The sequence below is a fragment of the Elaeis guineensis genome, chromosome 8, assembly GCF_000442705.2.
Source record: "Elaeis guineensis isolate ETL-2024a chromosome 8, EG11, whole genome shotgun sequence".
Taxonomy (NCBI): domain Eukaryota; kingdom Viridiplantae; phylum Streptophyta; class Magnoliopsida; order Arecales; family Arecaceae; genus Elaeis; species Elaeis guineensis.
This window is the reverse complement of record NC_026000.2, coordinates 114,784,478-114,804,949: the sequence shown is the minus strand read 5'-3', so window position 1 is coordinate 114,804,949 and position 20,472 is coordinate 114,784,478.

Genomic DNA, 20,472 nt, shown 5'->3' with positions numbered 1-20,472 from the left:
GCACATCATGGACCGCACCATATGCATCAAAGTATGATTCTTCTTTTCTACTACACCATTTAACCAGAGTGTATAAGGAGGGATCCATTCAGAGAAAATACCTTTACTTTTAAGATGATTAAAAAATTTACTGGATAAGAATTCTCCTCCTCGATCAGATCAAAAAATCTTGATACTTTTTTCAGTTTATTTCTCGACCATACATTGATACTCTTTGAACTTATCAAAGACTTCAAATTTATGTTTCATAAGATACACATATCTAAATCTTGATAAATCATCTATAAAGATAATAAAATAGGAGTATCCTACTCTAGCCTGAGTTATCATCAATCCATACATATCTGCATGTACTAGGACTAATAACTCATTCGTCCTCTCTCCATGTCCAAAAAATGGAGTCTTGGTCATCTTACCCATGAGACAAGATTCACAAGTTTTCAATGATTCATAATCATATGGGTTAAAAAATTTTCTTTATATAATTTATTTATCCTTGATTCACTAATATGACCAAGGTGATAATGTCAGAGGTATGTGATATTCACATCTTCTCTCTTTTTTTTCATATTTCTTTCAATATAAAAAATATTTTTATTGAATGTAAGAATTAAAAGATTGTTATCAATATAACAACTGTCATAAAATTTATTAGAAAAGAAAATGGAGCATCTATTTTCTATTAGGCTTATTTCATAACCTTATTTTAATAACAAAGGTATAGAAATAATATTTCTAATGATCTTTGGTATGTAATAACAATCTTTCAATTCTAAAATTTTATCCGAAGGTAAATCAAGCATACAGGTTCCCACAACTTCTGTGCTAATGGACTCTCCACTTGCACCATAAAGCTCGAGGTCATCTCTTTTTAGACCTTTGATATTCTGTAGTTACTGTAATGAATTATAAATATACGATCCACAGATGGTATCTAATACCCAAGCATCAGAGTCTAAACCACTCAATAAAAAATAGGTCTGTATCATATACACACCTTTTGGTGCTGTACTTGCATCCTACTTAAAACTTACAAGGTAATTCTTACAATTATTCTTTCAATGTCCAAATTTGTCACAAATAATATTCAGATGGATATTTTTTACCTTCTCATTATTACTGACCAATCTAGGGTTAGGAATATCTAGAATATCGGAGTTCTTCTTCGATACAAACCTAATTTGCAAGTTCTTCAATCAATTCACATTGTTTGGATCAATCAACATATTTTATATAGTGAAAATAAAGAAGCTATAATGTAAACTTAAATCTACATAAATAAGAATAATAGTATAAGCATACCACTCATATTTGATATGCATAACTAGATGAGGTCTTTTATACTAGTTATATCTCTCATTATTTTATCGGATACCATAGCCCTCTCCTATGGTAAACGAGAAACCCTAAACTGGTTTCTTAATGGGGTTGAGATCCTAATCCCTCAATGAAGCCTTGTGGATATCACAACAAACCTCAATGAGTTCAAAAGTAGAAAAATCTATCCAATTGCATCTTATGTAACTCTCAACATAAATCTTACCTCTAAAAATACTCATAGCCTTGTGAATATCACAACAAACAATGATATTTTTAGTTAAATCAGATCCTTCATTTTCATACAATCATATCTGAAAAATATTATTCTTGTGGATATCATAACAAAGCAACATATCCAAAATATGTCGTAAAGTATCTAATATGCACTAAGACAAACCCACATCAATCTCCGTAGCAAGTCTCATGGATATCACAATAAACCTACTGTGATTTTTGACAGGATATTGACTAGGCATGAAGGAAGGCATATGTAGTATTCAAAATACTGAGCTACCTTCATTCAAGATTCGAACTAATCCAATTGGTCAGAAAAGTATTAAGATTGGTAGGGGTCCCTCCATTGCTTTTCTTAGATATCAATTGATTAATCAATTCAAGAAATAGATCAGCTACTGATTCACAATACTACAACTTAATATGATTTTTATGAAAACTTTAATTGTCTCAAACATATCCTAATTCAATGAATCACAATGATACACTATTATAATTGTATCTTAACAATCATAACAACTAATCATAGCATCCAATCATATCTCTAAGATATAAAAATATAATCATAAAATATGATTATAACTAAGCATCTCAAGCATATCATATATGTATGAAATTTTAATAATATGCATGAATACAAAATACTATTTTTGTGGTTTTTTATCTTAGGACATCATAGTAGTACCCCTACACACCATAAGAGTACTCTATGAAATAAGAAGAAAGGGTCGCAAATCTTACTTGCTCTTATGATCGGATGGCTTGGTGATGGATCTCAATTAGAGTACTAAGCTACTAAGAAAGATTCTATACATACATCATGCATTTTTATATTTAAAACATATCTATAAGACATGCTATGGTTTTGATGTTCAATCGGGTTCAACCCTTGACCTGACTTGAACCAAACCAAAAACCCATGCTCGATCACAATCAAGACAGTAATTTAACCTTTAATTATATAGACCAAAGTAAGCTCTGATACCACTATTGGTTCTGGTGGTGCAGTGAAAGGATCAGGTGTTTAAAATTTTCATTCAAAACATCCGATGCACTGCAAACCCTAATGCCCAGAAACCCTTGACTATAATAATCAAAGTACAATAAATTAAACTTGGATAAAAAAAATATCTATAGTGCTAATCTTAATTTCTACAATGCATCCAAGTGTCTACCCTCCAACGGTGATTCACACGAAAATTAAACCAAAGACAGCACTCCTTCTCCTTGCTTTAAGAGTTCTAGACCCTAGAACTCGACTAGCCTCATACCAATCAGATTTTTTCAAGAACCTGACCTCACCCTCTTAGAACCTCCTCTAAATTTTTGATTCTTCTTCTTTAGGACCCTCACAATCCTTATTAAGATCAGATAAGGCTTTGTCTTAAATCCCAAAATCTTATCCTAAAATTAAGATAGGTTGTAAGAAAGAAAGAAGAGCAACGGAGAGAAATTGAAAACTTGACTTGAATACCTCGGACATCCAGCGCTCAGGCCTTTTATATAGCTACCAGAGGGATGCCAAAAGAGAGGGACACACCTCATAAAAAAGTTTTATTTGATCTGATTATCAGAGATAAGAGTTTCTTCAAGCAGAAGGACTCTTATCAATGATACATCGATCACACCCTTTTCTGTGCGCACGACCAGAGAAAGTATGTTTTCACATCCCTTCTCAAATCAAAAAAATCTACAAAAATCTATATGGATAGGAAATTCAATCTTAATCTCAGATCATCTAATAAGGAGATCAAAAAATCTACAAATGGAAGTGATCCTCACACCTCTTCATGCAAGTACTGATCACCACGTGCGCATGCGTGTGAGGGAAGTTTTGGCATCCATTTGGCCATTAGATAAGTCTGAAAAAATTTTAAAAAAATCATCAAAAATAGCTTATCAAATGTGAACATTATTAAAAAAAATATCTTCAATTTGAAAGCAATTAGTCAGGAGAAGGACTCTCCAAACCGTAGAGAGATGTGACGCTTTTGCATGCACACATCAGAGACCCTTCTCATTTCTAATTTTTCTCCACCCAAAAATTTTAGAAAAAATCCATCTCATGCTTTGAGATGTGACCCAGAGGATGGAGGTTGATATGGGCTACTACACACATCTTAACCCCATACCAGAAGGACTCTTCCTTCTGCTCACGCCAACACTCGTATGCAAATAATTTTTTGCACCAAGAGTCCTTCACAACTTGGACTCTTTATAATTGGCGTTAACATGGGATATGGCATCCCAATTTAGACTTATTCCAGGTGGCATGACCTGACCCAAATGTCTACCAAATTAGGCTAGCTAATTAGTAAGGGATGGGACCAAATTAATCTCCAAAGGAACAAGGGTTTCCACACGTGCTAGCATGCTTACCGGAATCCTGATTGAATCTAAAATTTCAATCAATCTTTTTCAAAAAGGATCTTTGGCTAATTTTTATATATGTGTGACCCATTGGGTTCTACATCTAGCCAATAATAGGTCTGAATGCAAGTTGATCGAATTTGATTAGATTCAATTTAATCGATTAAGGTCCAATCGAGCTAACCCGAGCTCTACAATTAGAATCCTTTCTAATTGACGATCGAATTAAACTCTTTAACTTGATCAAAAATTACAAGTCAAGATTGATGTCTAGCAACATATCATGACTACTCAAAAGATATAAAATTTGATGAAAATACTAAATATATCCTTCAATGGTAAGTTATCGTGCAATTCAATCCTTCGATCATCCTTGCACCCTAAATATGTTCATGAGTATGGAATCATATCAAACTCAAATACATATTCATATCGATTCTCAATTAACCAATAATGACTCCAATGAAAAAGCATTAAAAACTCTTTCTAATCTCCTTCCTCCTTTTAGCCAAAAGATTTTTTTCGAATCATCTAGGATTGAGAATACATAGGATGCGATCTCCTCTTACTAGAAATGATCGATTCCATGTTGATCTACTCACAACATCTATACACACTCTACCATATCTAGAGCACCCCATATATGTCTTAATACCATATCTGAGTATGAACCAAAATATGGATTCATATGCACAAGATTCTATGATGGTCTCAGATCTAAGGATCACTTGTACAACTCCCACTTAGAGAACTATTTTTGACATGCAAGTAAGGCTTCTATAAGATGTTCTCTTTCATCGAGTCAATTTAGTAGACTCATTTTTTAAATGAGCACCCACATCCTTGTAGTGTCCCATACACAAGTGGCTAGTGAGATCTGCCATCCTCTCCATCGAGCATATATAGGATATGCCAGTCTATTCAAAATATTGATCTCCGACTCAATGCTCCTACGATCAAGAATATTTAAGATTAAGATTTTAAGATTTTAGATCTCACCAACATGATCCATTCATATCTCCTAAAATTATTGTCCTAATCTTTGAAATTCATCATTATCTTAGACATAATAAGATGCAGCTAAAATGATGAATCAATACCTCATAAATATCATTACATGAGTTGGAAAATTATAAAGAAAAGTTCCATCATAATACTTGCGATTGGCTTATAGGTTACTCTTCTTTCAGGTGCTTGGATTGTGAGTGAGAAAAAAATAAGAGAGGAGTTCTCCCTTTCATTCTTCCACCAACTCTATTTTTCTCCTTAGATCAGCCTTCAAGGATCTCTGCAAGAAACTAGCACTCCAGAGAGGTCGATCTGATTGGGCTTTATGTGGATACTCATAGAGGTCGTATGCGTGTGTGGCTAGGAGAACCTGAAATCCATGGATATCAGCTGCAGTGATCTTCGACCCATGCTCAGGTATAGAGATTTGATCTCTATCATATTTTAGATTAAATTTAATTATTTTAAATATTTTTTTAGATTGTGCATGTATGTTTTATGTCATAAGATTCTGGCTTAGATAATTATAGATTAGATATAGCATATGGTAGATTAAATAGTTTAATCTAGCTCGCTTCCACTTTAAAAAAAAATTTAAAAATCATGCATGAACTATCCTAGCTTTTTTTCAAATTGGTATCAGAGCCTAGGTTCTTTTTGACATGATCATGTATGCATAAATATCTAAAAATTATTAATCAGAGATTGCACATACTGCTTATAAGGTTATCCTATTGTAAAGGGTTATAGTGAAAAGATTGTCCTAGTACATGCTGATCTAGATACTTAAATCATAAATATATTTAGATGAGATCTAAATAATTTATGATTTATTATCTAATTTTTGATATGAAAATAATTAATTAGAGAATGCACGTACTGATTATAAAGTGTCCTACTATAAGGGGTTACAGTGGAAAGGTTGTTCTACTGTAAGGGGTTATAGTGGAAAGATTGTTCTAGTAGGTGCTGATCTGAAAACTTAAATTATGAATATATTTAGATGAGATCTAAAGAGATTTATGATTTATAATCTAATTTTAGTGAAGCATGAGATGTTATTGATCTAATTTAAATGTGATCCAAAGTAGTGATCAGATTTGAAATTTAATCTATTACATATGCGATATGTTAGATTAGATTTATTATTTTTTTAGTAGGCTAGTACTCAGATTAGGTTGATCATTATGACCGTCTGGTCATAAAAGAAAGCAAGAATCAAAATCTCTCTCTTGCTCATACGATGGGTTCTCTTATGACATGTAGGAGTGTCACTTGTGATTATATCCCATGAAGAAGAACCACGAACAGAAATTTTATGTGTTTCATATTTTAGATCTAGATCCTATGATACATATGTTAGATATGTGATTTTGATTTATTTTGGATCTAGAATTTATATATGTGATATATATATTTTATAGAATTTAGATCTAAGACTTAGTTTCTGCAAAACCCTAGATTCGAAACCCTAGAATTTGATCTAAAACATTGAAACTATTTATGCAAAATATCCTGATCTGAAATTTAGCAATGAGTTACTGATAAGCCTATCGAGTCGACACAATTTTGATTGGAGTCGACTCGAGACCCTTTCGAGCCAACTCAGTTTGTTCATGAGCCGACTCAATTTTGTAGGATGAGAAATTGGTTTCTATGTTGAGCCGACCTAAATTATGTAAGCTCAAAAAATTATTTTTTGTTCATCTCAGGATGAGTCGACTCAAATTTTTGGACAGAATTATTTTTCATAAATTTTAATATAAAGAGTTTACATTTGAAATTATTTCATCTTTCTATACTTAATCAAGAATTAAAAACTAAACTTTAGATCTATATACATACATACATACATACATACATATATATATATATGTATGTATGTATGTATGTATGTATGTATGTATATGTGTGTGTGTGTGTGTATATGTATGTATGTATGTATGTATACATACATATACATATGTACATACATATATATATATATATATATATATATATAAGAATTAAGAGTTAAAATTTTAGATTTAAAATTATGAATTTAAGATCTAAAGACATTGCATAAAATGAGGGGGGCTATGGGTTAGCTTGAATTAGATCAATTAACTTGGTTAGACTTAGGGTTAGAATCAAATATGGATTAAATTGAGAAATTGACTAAATCTAACAAGAGTTGAATTAAATTAGGATAAGTTTTCTCTAGATCAAACTCAATAGTTGTAGTTAATCAAAGTCTATGATTTTGATTACACCAAATGGACTTGATTTTGGCTCAGTGGTCAAGTCCAAGTCTTTAGGCTGATCAAATCAAAACTGATAAACCAATTGGCATCTAATATAAGTTTGGCATATTGACAGGTGGTTTTTAATTGACAGCCCACTTACCTGATCATTTCGATGATGCCTAAGACAAGTCTTGACAGACCCTCCCACCGATCTCACTTACCTGATCAATGTGGTCAATCAGCTTTTGATTAGGTTGCTCATTGATTCGAGCTAACCCATGCCACCTAGGTTAGTCGATCATATAATTATGCTGACTAATTAAGGTGCGATCTGAACTCATTTTATCCTCTCATAATTTGGTGAAATCAGTGGGAGGATCTTAAGTTAATCAGTGTGACTGATTTAGGTGCCTCTTAATCAGCTTAGTCTCCAATTTTCTTCAAAGACTTGATGAAGTCAGTGAGAGGATTGTTGATTGCTGATTAATCTTTTCTTTTTATTTTAAAATAAATGATTAAATCTTTTAAATTATTAGGTCCTTAAAATGAATGAGTTATAGGGATAACAAATCATAGCCTCTCATTAAAATGGATAATAATGGGTCCAATAGTCTAGGTAAATATTGGAGGCACCTTACGTCTGGTATTTATCTGGATATTAAAATTATCATTCATTATATGATGACTCTATTGTACTTTCTGATGAATGATTGGATTGGCCAGAGCCTTACTTGAGTCTAATTATTCATTAGTTAGATTCATAGAGTATGTTCATATTAATGGTTGGACCTAATTAAGACTTTCGGTGGAGGTACCATATGTCTACTGAAGAGGTGCCTGGAAAAAATTATTACTAAAAATTATTTGAACAAATAATTGATTAAGAACCTACCCATAGATACACATGGATTGGTCGAGCTATATTCGGATATGTGTGCAGTCTATGTGGATTCTAGTACCAGCTAAGAGATTAATGTAATTTCTTAAATTGGAAGTAGAGGCTATCAATTCATATAAAATAGTGAAAGAACCTTTAGACTAAAGTCTAAATCTTTAAGATTAAATAATTTATATATTAATAGGTCCTATATTTTTTTTCTTTTCAATAACGGCTAGTAAATTGTCGCTCTCCTCATTGTTAGTTAGTAACAAGTTTATTGGATCCAACTTCGATAGCCAGTATCAGAAGTGAAACATTATTTTTGGACCTAAACTGGCCAAGAAGCTCAAAGCATATCTGAGTCGGGCAGAGTGCTTCTTTTGTAAGAAGCTGGATTATTGGAAGAGAAATTATCCTCTATATCTTGATTCTCTTGATCCAAACAAGTCTAAGAAGAGAAATTAGCAAATGGTTGTTAGTCAAGGTAGTTATATAATAACTCTTTATAATTTTTTTATTTATGATACTACTATCTGGATTATTAGATACTGAAAGTTCAATTAATATTTGTAATTCATTGTGAGGACTTCAGATTAGTACAAGGTTTGAAAATGACGAGAGATTCTTGAACATAGGAGTTGGAAGTCATGTTCCTGTCCTGACTTTAGAAATTATCAAGCTTGTTTTCAACTCAAATATTATCATTTTAAGTGATTGTCACTATTATCCAACCTATTTGATGAATGTAATCTCTATTGGCCTTTTGGCCAAAGATGGTTATAGTTTATTAATGAAGAATAATTATTATGATATTATTATGAATGATACTATAATAATACGTGGATAATTGAGAAATGGTATTTATCTTTTATCACAGTCTGTTAGTGTAATGTACACATCTAACAAACATCCTAAATTAGATAATATCATGGATGCTATCTTTGGCATTGTAGGCTCGGTCATATAAACGAGAATAAGATGAACAGGTTAAGTAAAGAGAAAATTTTTGACATCAATGATTGTAAATCATTACCAACCTGAGAATCCTGTCTTCTTGAGAAGATGACTATATCACCCTTTATTGAAAAGGATGAGTGAGCCAGTGATATTCTGAGTCTAGTATATACTGATGTATGTGGACCCATGAACTCGAGTGCCAGAGGAGGCTATAGTTATTTCATTACTTTCACTGATGATCTATCTAAGTATGGATATATTTATCTTATAAAAAATAAGTCTAAATCATTTAAAATGTTTAAATAATTTCATAATGAAGTAAAAAAATAAATTGAAAAGAGTATTAAAACTCTTTGATCGGATCGAGGAGGTGAATATCTTTTCAATAAGTTTTTGACATATATAGAAGAGAATGAGATTTTCTCACAATGGACACTTTTTGGAACACCACCACATAATGGAGTATCAGAAAGGAGGAATCAAATACTGTTAGGCATAGTTCGATCCATGATGAGATTTACAAGTCTGTCAGTCTCCTTTTGAGTTTATACTCTTGAGACTACTTGTTATGTTCTGAACAAAATTTCAAGCAAATCAATCACGAAAATTTCATATGAGATATGGACTAGGCATAGATCGATACTCTCTTATCTTAGGATTTAGGATTGTCGAGTTTATGTCAAGCATTTGCATAATGATAAGCTTGGATCTGATCCAATAAGTGTAATTTCGTAGGACATCCTAAGGAAATAAGAAGATATTACTTCTACCTTCCTAACGAATAAATGGCATTCGTGGGTCTTGAGGTTTTCTTTTTGGAAAAAGAGTTCCTTGAGGAAAGAACTGATATTGCTAAGGTTGAGCTTGATGAAGTTCGACAAGTAGAAGAACTGACACAGATAAGTAAAAATACGAAATCGAATTTGATTAGATCAAACCTGGAGCCCATTGTAGAGACATCTTTGAGGAGATCCGTAGAGTACTATATCAGCCAGATAGATACTATGATTTTTTGGTCCGAGATGGTGATCTTATTGAACTTAATGAAAATAATGAGGATCTGATCACCTATATGGATGCCATCAGAAATCTGATCCAATCAGTGGCTTGAAGCCATGAAGTCCGAAATGAAGTCCATGAAGATCAACGATGTATGGACTCTCATTGATCCATCTAAAGGGATAAAATCTATAGGATGTAAATAGATTTAAAAAAAAAAAAGAGATGCAGACAGAAAGGTGAAGACTTATAAAGTCCATTTTGTTGCCAAGGGATATCGTCGACATCATGGTATTGACTATGATGAGATATTTTCTCCTATAGCAATGCTCTCAAAGTTGGAATATTCATTTTGATAAGACGATCAAAATATATGTTTTCATTAGGAATAGAGAAGAATCCTATATCTATAAGTGGGCTAATAGTTCTGTAGTTATTTTTTTTGTACTTTATATGGATAACATTCTCTTAATTGGGAATGACATTCTAGCTTTATAAAGTGTAAAGCTATGGTTGCCATCTTAGTTCTTCATGAAAGATTTGGGAGAAACATCCTACGTCTTAGGAATGAAGATCTATAGAGATAAATCTAAGAGGATGCTTGGATTGTCCCAATCCATGTACATAGACATCATGCGAAAATGGTTCAGCATAAAAAATTTTAAAAAAGACTATTTTTCAATAGACCAAGAAATTACTCTCTCTAAAAAGGATTGTCCGACAACTCCTCAAAAGAGAAAATGTATGAGTAGAATTCCATATACTTCGATAGTGAAATTTATCTTGTATGTCATGAAATATATGAGATCGGATGTGATCTACTCACTAGGGATGGTGAGTAGGTACCAGTTTGATTCAGATGAGAACCATTGAAAGATTATAAAAACATCCTTAAGTATTTAAAAAATATTAAGGACCAATAGATTATTTATGAAGAATCTGATTTAAAACTTGTGAGATATACTAATTTCAGTTTTTAATCAGATTGAGATGGTAATAAAAATATGTCAAGATATATTTTTATCCTAAATAGAGGAGCGATCTGCTAGAAAAATTTTAAGCAGTATACTGTAGCTAATTCAGTTTGCGAGATGGAGTATGTTGCGACATCTGATGCTGCAAAGGAAGCAGTTTGATTGTAAAAATTCATCAACAAGCTTGGAGTGGCATGCTCCATCGATAGTCCAGTCCGGCTGTAATGTGACAGCACTAGAGCCATAGCCCAGACTTGTGAATCGTAGTCCTACCAGAGAATCAAACATATTCTACATCATTATCATCTTGTACGAGAGATCATGGATCAAGATGACGTCAAGCTTCAGAAAATCAATGAAAAAAAAACTTAGCTAACCTATTTACTAAAGCCCTTAGAATTAAGGAGTTCGATGAATGCAAATGAAAGATAGATATTCAATACCGTTCTGATTGGCTTTAGTCTAAGTGGAAGTTGTTGAAAAATATATTCTAAAGTCAATTATCTGGATGATTGTGCTACTAGTAATTTGTATATAAATTATAAAATAATAAAATTTATTTGATAAATTCATCATAAATAGTGTATTTTTCTTAGTGAACTCTTATGTTATGATGAAGTCCTTAGAACTACTTTCTATCGATAAAAAAAGATTTATCATATAGTTCTTAAATTTGTTTATGACTAAATGATATGTTATTAATAAAGATAATAATGTTTATCAAGTATAGGTCGTTGTGTGCCATATGAGTTAGTTATCTTCTTAACCAAAAAGTATGGAGACACTAGTATGGCATACAGGTGAGATATAGGAGAACATCATCACTGAACTATGATCAAACTGCAGAGCAGTTTGCTGTCAAGAGTAGCTCATGAAGGATATAGATATAAGTATCCCTCAGATCTGAGATCACCATGGTGATTTGCAAACAACTCACTGTACTTTAGTGCTGGACTACCTATATTTCTAATATAGTGATGGAGGGCTACTGGGTACAGTCAAGTACTTGTGAAATTGGTGTGTTAGTCAAGATGAGATTGATTCCCTCTAGATTATAGGAGTTAATGCATCACTATATTTCAATCCAGTAAAATCTTGATCAGGATAATCCTTGTAAGGAGTCATAGGATTTGAAAAAGATTGAAATACAATGTGAATGAACTAATTTAGGGTTGACAGTTTAACCCTAAGTCATTCTAAGCATTGAGGTAACCACATCCCAGGTTCTTGAATGTTGCTTTGCAACTATTCGACACTATCCGAACATCGGATATCATTGCTAGATGGTCACTTCAATTAATATAAAAATTTATTTTGTACTACCGACTTAGTGTTCGAACCTATGAAATCACACATAATAGAAGTTTCAGTCTGATCTGATAGCTGATCGATGATTATGAATCATTGAAGGATATAATCATCAATATGATGGATGATTAATCTTATGCAAATATTGTAATTAATAATTTGCTAAGAGTTAGTAAATTATAGAAGGATTAATTAGCAATTGGATTACTAATTGGCTCAATTTGATAGAACAATGAGGATTAGATCAAGTTTAATTGAATTGGATTCAATTAGGTTTGATCTGATTAGGTTATTAGATGATCTGATTGCTCAGGAAGATTAATTTTTGATTTGATCAAGATTTAGGTTCAATAATTTTCTAATTAGATTAGGATCTTATTAAGGAGTTTGAATTTGTAATTTGATTGGATTTTCTCTTCTTATTGAGTGCAATCAAATTTGATTTGATTGGGATCAAATTAAAGCAATAAATGAGAGTCCCATTGGACTAGGACTCTCTCCCTTCTCCCTTGTGCACCCACCATAGAAGCTGCCCTTATTTTTCTTGTCACCAACTTATTTTAGCATGAGATACCTCATGCCAAAAAGTAGATGTCGCCTCCTATATTCTCAACATCCCTTATGGATAAGGTAAGTTCATATTTGATTTGAATTTGATACCTTATCAATATGAGATTGGATCTCGTCTAATCTTCTCCATGCCTAACCATAAGAGAAAATTTTTTGTGTGACAAAAGGAAGGACCTTTTACCATGGAAATAAAGCAGGGGCATGAGGTTTTTATTAGCATGAGAAAAGGGTTTCTCAACGCATGAAAAAAAAGTGGGGCAGTGGTTTTCTTATGACGTGAACCCTTTTGGCAAGGGTTGAGTTTTGAGGCGTCTTCTCCTAAACCCTAATCCCTTCCTCCCTATAAAAGGAGTCTAATAGTTGGATGCCAAAAGAGAGAGAGATTTTGAGGAGAGCCCATCTCCTCTTGGGCGTGCGTTCCTCTTGGTTGGCGCTAGGATTTTGGGTGAGAGAAAAAATAAGAGAGAAGGAGTTCTCCCTTTCATTCTTCCACCAACTCTATTTTTCTCTTTAGATTAGCCTTCAAGGATCTCTGCAAGAAGCTAGTACTCCTGGGAGGTCGATCTGATCGGATTTTCTGTGGATACTCATAGAGGTTGTACGCATGTGCGGCTAAGAGAACCTGAAGTCCACGGATATCAGCTACGGTGATCTTTGACCCACGCTCAGTATAGAGATCCGATCTCTATCATATTTTAGATTAGATCTAATTATTTTAGATATTTTTTTAGATTATGCATGCATATTTTATGTCATAAGATCCTAACTTAGGCAGTTATAGATTAGATCTAGTATATGGTAGATTAAATAGTTTAATCTAGTTCGCTTCCGCTTTGAAAAAATTTTTAAAAACCATGTATGAATTGCCCTAGCTTTCCTTCAATTGTAACTATTAATCAAAGCCAGCCATGGATTCTAGGTATTGTTTATGCAAGTACCAGTAGATTACAGCGTAGGATATTGTGGAAAGAAATTGAGGAGGTTTTATCTATCCAAATATCATTTATGATGATTGGTGACTTTAATTGTATTTTAAATACTTGAGATATAAAGGGTGAGAAGTTGTTTCAAGTTAATAGAGATATTCAAAACTTTAAAAACCTTATTTAGAGAATTGGACTTGTAGATTTGGAGTTTCGAGGACCTTTGTATACTTGGTGCAATAATAGATTGGGAGTAGCCAGAGTTTGGGAGAGGCTTGACCAAGTCTTTGTATCTGATCATTGGTTGAATTTGCATCTAGAATCGGTAGTCACGCATCTTGCTAGATTTGCTTCAGATCATTGTCCTATTCTTTTATGGCTATATTGTGATAGTAAAACTCCCTTCAGATTTGAGAAGATATATATGGCTATATTGTGATGGAATTCATGAGGTCATTGATCAAGCTTGGCATTGTGATGGTAATTTTTCTCCTGGAGTCAAATTAGCTATGCTTCTCCATAGCACTAAAAGGGCTATTATGAGGCGGAAGTACCAAAGAGGGAATTTATTTACCAAAGCGGAGTAGCTATACAATTAGATTTATGATATGCAGATGAAAGAGGCTCAACAAGCTAGTTTATCTCAACAATAGCATGCTTATCTTATGGCTCTCTTGGCATAATATAATAAAAATTGTATTTAGAAGAAGTGCTTTGGAAACAAAGGGCCCATACTACATGGTTGAAAGAAGGGGATTCTAATACCAGATATTTTCATCGAACCATTATGTTGAGGAGGAGAAGAAATAGAATATTAATGATTCAAAATGAATAGGGTATGCACACTAAAAATCTAGAAGATATTAGCGGGACTTTTTTGGCACATTTCCAAGAAAGGTGGACTAGTCAATTGAATGTGGAAGGAATGGATTTTCCAATTATATAGGTAGTAGTAACTGAGGAATAGAATGACTATTTGACTAAGCAAGTATCAAAGGAAGAGATTGAAGATACTATAGAAGATATGAATTTGGATAAAGCTCCAGGGCCAGATGATTATCCCATTTTTTTTTTCAAAAATTTTGGTATTAGGTTTAAATGATGTTATGAATGCTGTGAGGTATTTTTTTCACTCTACTGGGGTGCCAAAATCTTGGAGTAGAACATATATAACCCTGGTCCCTGAGAAAGAGAACTCAATGTTGCCTTCAGATTATAGATCAATAAGCATATGTAACACTCCTTATAAATTACTGGCAAAAGTAATGTTGAGGAGGTTGCAAACTATGCTATCTCCATCGGTCTCTAGTGAACAAGGTGCCTTTGTACAAGGTATAGGAGCATAGCTGAAAACACTTTATTAGCCCAGGAAATAATGCATTCATTATATAGGGCTTCTTTGACAAAGGGTTTGGCTATAATGAAATTAGATATGGAGAAAGCCTACGATCGGGTTCACCAGCCTTTCTTAATTTATGTTTTGCATCAATTTGGTTTCTACCAAAAATTTATTCAGTGGGTTACAGTGTGTGCAATGGGATCGAAGTTTGCCTTGTTGCTTAATAGGGCTCCGACAGAATAGTTTCAGCCTTCAAAAGGTCTGAGACAAGGATGTCTTTTATCATCCTATTTGTTTATATTATGCTCTGAGGTGCTTTCCAAATTGCTCAAATTTGCTGTGTAGAATAATCTTATGAAAGCTTATAAGCTTGCTAGAGGAGGGCCAATGGTTTCACATCTATTTTTTTACTGATGATTGCCTATTGATAGCTAAAGCATCTGTTAAGGATGTTGTCTATCTCAAAGTGATAGTTGAAGCCTATTATGCCATCTCAGGTCAAGCTATAAATCTTAATAAATTTCAGTTAATGATCAATCTGAAGACATCTACTCAGATTAAGCAACAAATATGAAGCCTATTTCAAATCAACATTTCTACTGGAGCTTGAAAATACTTGGGGATTCCTATAGCAGGGAAAGCATTGAAAAGAGCAGATTATTCCTTTCTTGAGTCCAAAATGATGGATAGGATTCATAATTGGCAATGGAGGATGTCATCAATGGCCGAGAGGACCACATTGCTGAAATATATGCTTTCTTCTACTCCACTGTATTGTCTTTCTTGCATTCATGTTCCAATTGCTGTTTTAAATAGATTAGAGAAAGAATCTAGGGCTTTTCTATGGGGACACAATTTCGATTAGAAGGGGCTACACCTGATTGCATGGGAGACTGTATGTATGCAAATGACTAAAGGAGGTTGGGGATCACTTCTCTCTATATCAGGCAGAATGCTTTTTTATATAAGATGGCTGCACAAATTTTTATCAATCCAAACTCCATGTGGGCTCAGGTAGTGAGTGCAAAGTATCATTTTTTTGGTAATTGGTTTAATTATACTAAACCAAGACAGTGCTCTGCTATTTGGAGGAAAATTTCGGCTTGTGGTCATTTTGTACCGCATCATTTTTTGTGGTCGATTGGAAATGGTCGATCAATAAATTTTACTAAAAGACCCTTGGTATTCAATGGTACCTATGTCTATGTGGCCTACCTACCTATATATGGAAGTTCAAATTAAAGACATGCAGGTTAGTGACTTGATAAGTACCCTCTCGAGAATGGAATATCCCTCTCATTTCCTCTTTATTCTCAACTGAAATGATGACTCTGATATATAAAATTCCTATTGTGAAAAATGAATGATCTGATCAGTTGATGTGGGGAAATACTCTTTCAAATCACATTAAGCTTAAGGAGTTCTATCCTATCACTTGGCATAACTGTCCTAATGCAAATGGGGCAATGTCCTAGGTTTGGAAAATGAAAGTGCCACCAAGAATCAAACTTTTTTGGTGGAAAATATTGTGGAAAAGGTTGCCTAGTAAAGATCTATTAGTAAGAAGGAGAATTATAAATGAGACCATGATTTCATGTGATTTATGTCCTGGTTCATATGAGGATATGGATCATGCGCTAATAACTTGTCCCTTGTTGGGCCCAAGCTGGTGATTTGATCCCTTCTAACCTGTTACCTATTAGTTTGCCAAGTTTGGTGGACCTTCTGTCTGCTACCTAGGTAGGGGAAAGGCTTAGATCGGTGCTGGCAACATTAACTTGACTAATATGGAATGGATGCAATGCGAGGGTGTTCCAAAATCAAATTCAATCGCCTATGCAATTGGTAAGATGAATTTATGGCTATCTAACTGTGCATGACACTGATAATACTCTTGGGAAACCTATTCTCCAGTGTAGGCACTATGATGATCTTTCTCTTCTGAATTTGGGCAGACCAAATCCTATTCTCTCTGCTTGGTTACCACCCTCCTTGGAAGTTTTAAGGTAAACTTTGATGCCTCTACTTCAAATGAGAAGGTGGATGTAGGATATGTTATTCGTGATAGTGAAGGTTGAAGGAAACCATAGGCGTTTCAAGCATGCATTTTTTAAAATTTTCATAGCAGAAGCAAATCAGATTAAACTATTTAATCTAATTAGCATGGAATAGATCAGATCTAAAATACCTATCTTAGGATCTATGACATGATGTATGGCATATATAAAATCTGAAATTAAAAATCAACAAGCATGGATCATATCGATGCAATAGTAGATGAAATCTACATCTAATCTGAGTTCAAAACTCAATACCTGAGTACGGATAGTAGATCACCGCAACTGAAAATGTAGATCTGTGGTCCTGTTGATTGCTCACAGCCGTACAGGATATCAGGTCTCCACGGGACGTCTAGATAAAGCCCTGGCACTAATCAATCTCTCTGAAAGTACTAGCTCGCACAGAGATCTTCTTGATGGCAGATTTGCACACCTTCTTCAAACCACTCGGACTCTTTCGAAGCTGAAGATGGATCTAGGAGGATGAGGTGGTGGAAGACTATGAAGATGAGACAATCTCTCTTCTTACTATTCTCTCTTCCCAAAACCCTAGAACCCTAAGGAACCCACTTACAGGTCTCACGCCCAAGAGGAAATTTCTATCATATGTTTCATGCACAGAAAGCTTGCCCCACTCTCAGATTTCTGCCGCACTCTCTCGCTAATCAGATGTCTCATGCACAAAAAAAAATCAGCCCTTAAAATGGTGACAAAGGGAGAGGTGGTTTGGATGAGATAGAGTTGGTTTGATTCAAAATCAAACCTAATTCAAAGTTGAATTCGAAATTCAATTTGAATCAAATTTGAACTAAGATAATCCCAACCATTTGGGCCTTATCCAGAGTGGGTGACTAGCCTTTGAAAGGCGTGCAAACCCTCATGCCAATTTCAAATCAGTGTGAGGAATGGTGCGGGGTTGGGCGGTTGGCGCAATGAGCAAGTCCAATCGATTGGACTCAAGCTTGATCTAATTAGGTTCCTATCTAAATCTAATTTGGTTCGACCTAATTAAATAAAGAGCCTAATTCAATTAGGTACTCAACCAACTCGATTAAATTCTAATTTAGTTAAAAATTAATCAAGTCCAAGTCCTAATCAAATCAAGAATCAAACTCTCTTAGCGATTAGGTTATCTTATAACCTAATCGGATTCAACCTAGTTGAATCCAATTCTATTAGACTTGATCCAAATCTCATTGCTTAATCAAATTGAGCTAATCAGCAATCAAATTGCTAATTAATCCTCTTATAATTCATGAACTCTTAGTGAATTATTTCATCGCAACTTTTGCACAAGATTAATCTTCAATCATATTGATGATTATACCCTTGAACGATGCTTAATCATCGATCAGCCATCAGATTAGACAAGAACTTCTTTTATGTATCTCTATAGGTTTGAGTCTAAGTTGATAGCGTAGGAATAAATTTTTGTACTAATCAAAGTGACCATCTAACAATAAAATCCAACGTCCGAATGGGCCGAATGCTTGTAAAGTGACATTCAAGAATCCTGGCATACGGTTATCATATAATTCATCTCTTTGATCCTCAATGCTCAAGATGACTCAGAGTTAACCTATCAACTCTTAATCAATATATCCATAATGTGTCTCAACCTCATAAATTTTGTGACTTCTCATAAAGACTATCCTGATCAAGATTTTGCTGAATTAAAACAAAACGTAGCATTATCTCTGAAATCAGGAGCGGTCAATCCCATCTTGACTCATACACTGACTTTGCAAGCACTAAAAGAAATGTCACTTTTTGCAATGAATTTATTTATGATGAAAATAGATTTCATCGCAAATAAAGATATTTACGATAAAAATAAAAATTCATCGCTAATAATTATTTATTTACAATAAAAATTATTTTTCATCACAAATAGATGCATATTTATGATGAAAAAAAAATTATTATAATTACAAATTATTTATGATGAAACTAATTATCACAAATAATAAAATATTTATTTTAATTTTAAGTTTTCAAATATTAGCAACAAAAATAGTTTCATCATAAATAATAGAAGTATTTGTAACAAAAATTAAATTTTCATCATAAATACTAGTTATTTATGATAAAAATTTTTCATCACTAATATTTAAAAAAAATAAAAAATTTTAAAAATTCAATAATTAAAGATTACTTGCAATGAAATATTTACATCATAAATAATAAAGTATTGATGATGAAAATTAAATTTCATCACAAATGTCAATTATTTATGATGAAAAATTTTTATCTCTAATATATAAAAAAATAATAAATTTAAAAAATTCAAAAATTAAAAATTCTTTATGATAAAAATTGTACATCATAAATTATGAAGTACTGGAGATAAAAACTAAATTATTTACAATGTAATTTTTTATCTCTAATACATGAGAAAAAATAAAATATTTTAAAAATTTAAAAATTATTGATTATTTATGAAAAAAATATTACATCATAAATAATAAAAATTTACAATGAAAAATCATATTCCATCATAAATAATCAATTATTTATGACAAAAAATTCATCGCTAACACTACAATAAAAATAAAAATTTCGTTGCTAATAGTTTCAGTATTCACGATGCAAAACTATATTTTCATCATTAATAGTTGATTTTTTAAAAAATAAAAAATAAAGATAATTTATGATGAAAATTATTCATCATGAATAATAAATTATTTACGATAATAAATCATAATATCATTACAAATCATGATTATTTATGATGAACATTTTTTGTTGCTAATAGTTAGAAAATATAAAATTTAAAATTTAAAAAAACTAAAGTATTAGCGACTTAGAAGGAGTTTTCGTCATTAAAGTGGTTTTAGTGACGTAAAATTTCATCGCTAATGTTTAAAAAATTTTCAAACCATCATTAAGTTTTCATATTGAAGGATATATATTATAATAAATTTTTCTATATTTATAAAAAATTATTAGATAATTTTAAAAATAATATGTTCAAAATAAAAAAATCTTGGTGCAAATGGTGGGGCACATGAAAAGTCATATATAATGTAACTTCAACCGAGAAATGTTCATGCATCTAGTTATGTAAATATCTTACCATTAGACTCTTGAAATTTATATAGGAATCTTTGCAGATTTCCTTCGTATATGAGCTCTGCAAGCTGGGGAACGTAGTGCCCTAATAAATTACATGATTTGATTTTGATGATAATCAATATTTATATGATTTGATTTCGATACCACATGACTAATCAAACGGATAGGATTAATTTAGATTCCCAACTAAAAGAATAATCACAAAATCGAATCAAATTTAGAACAACCCC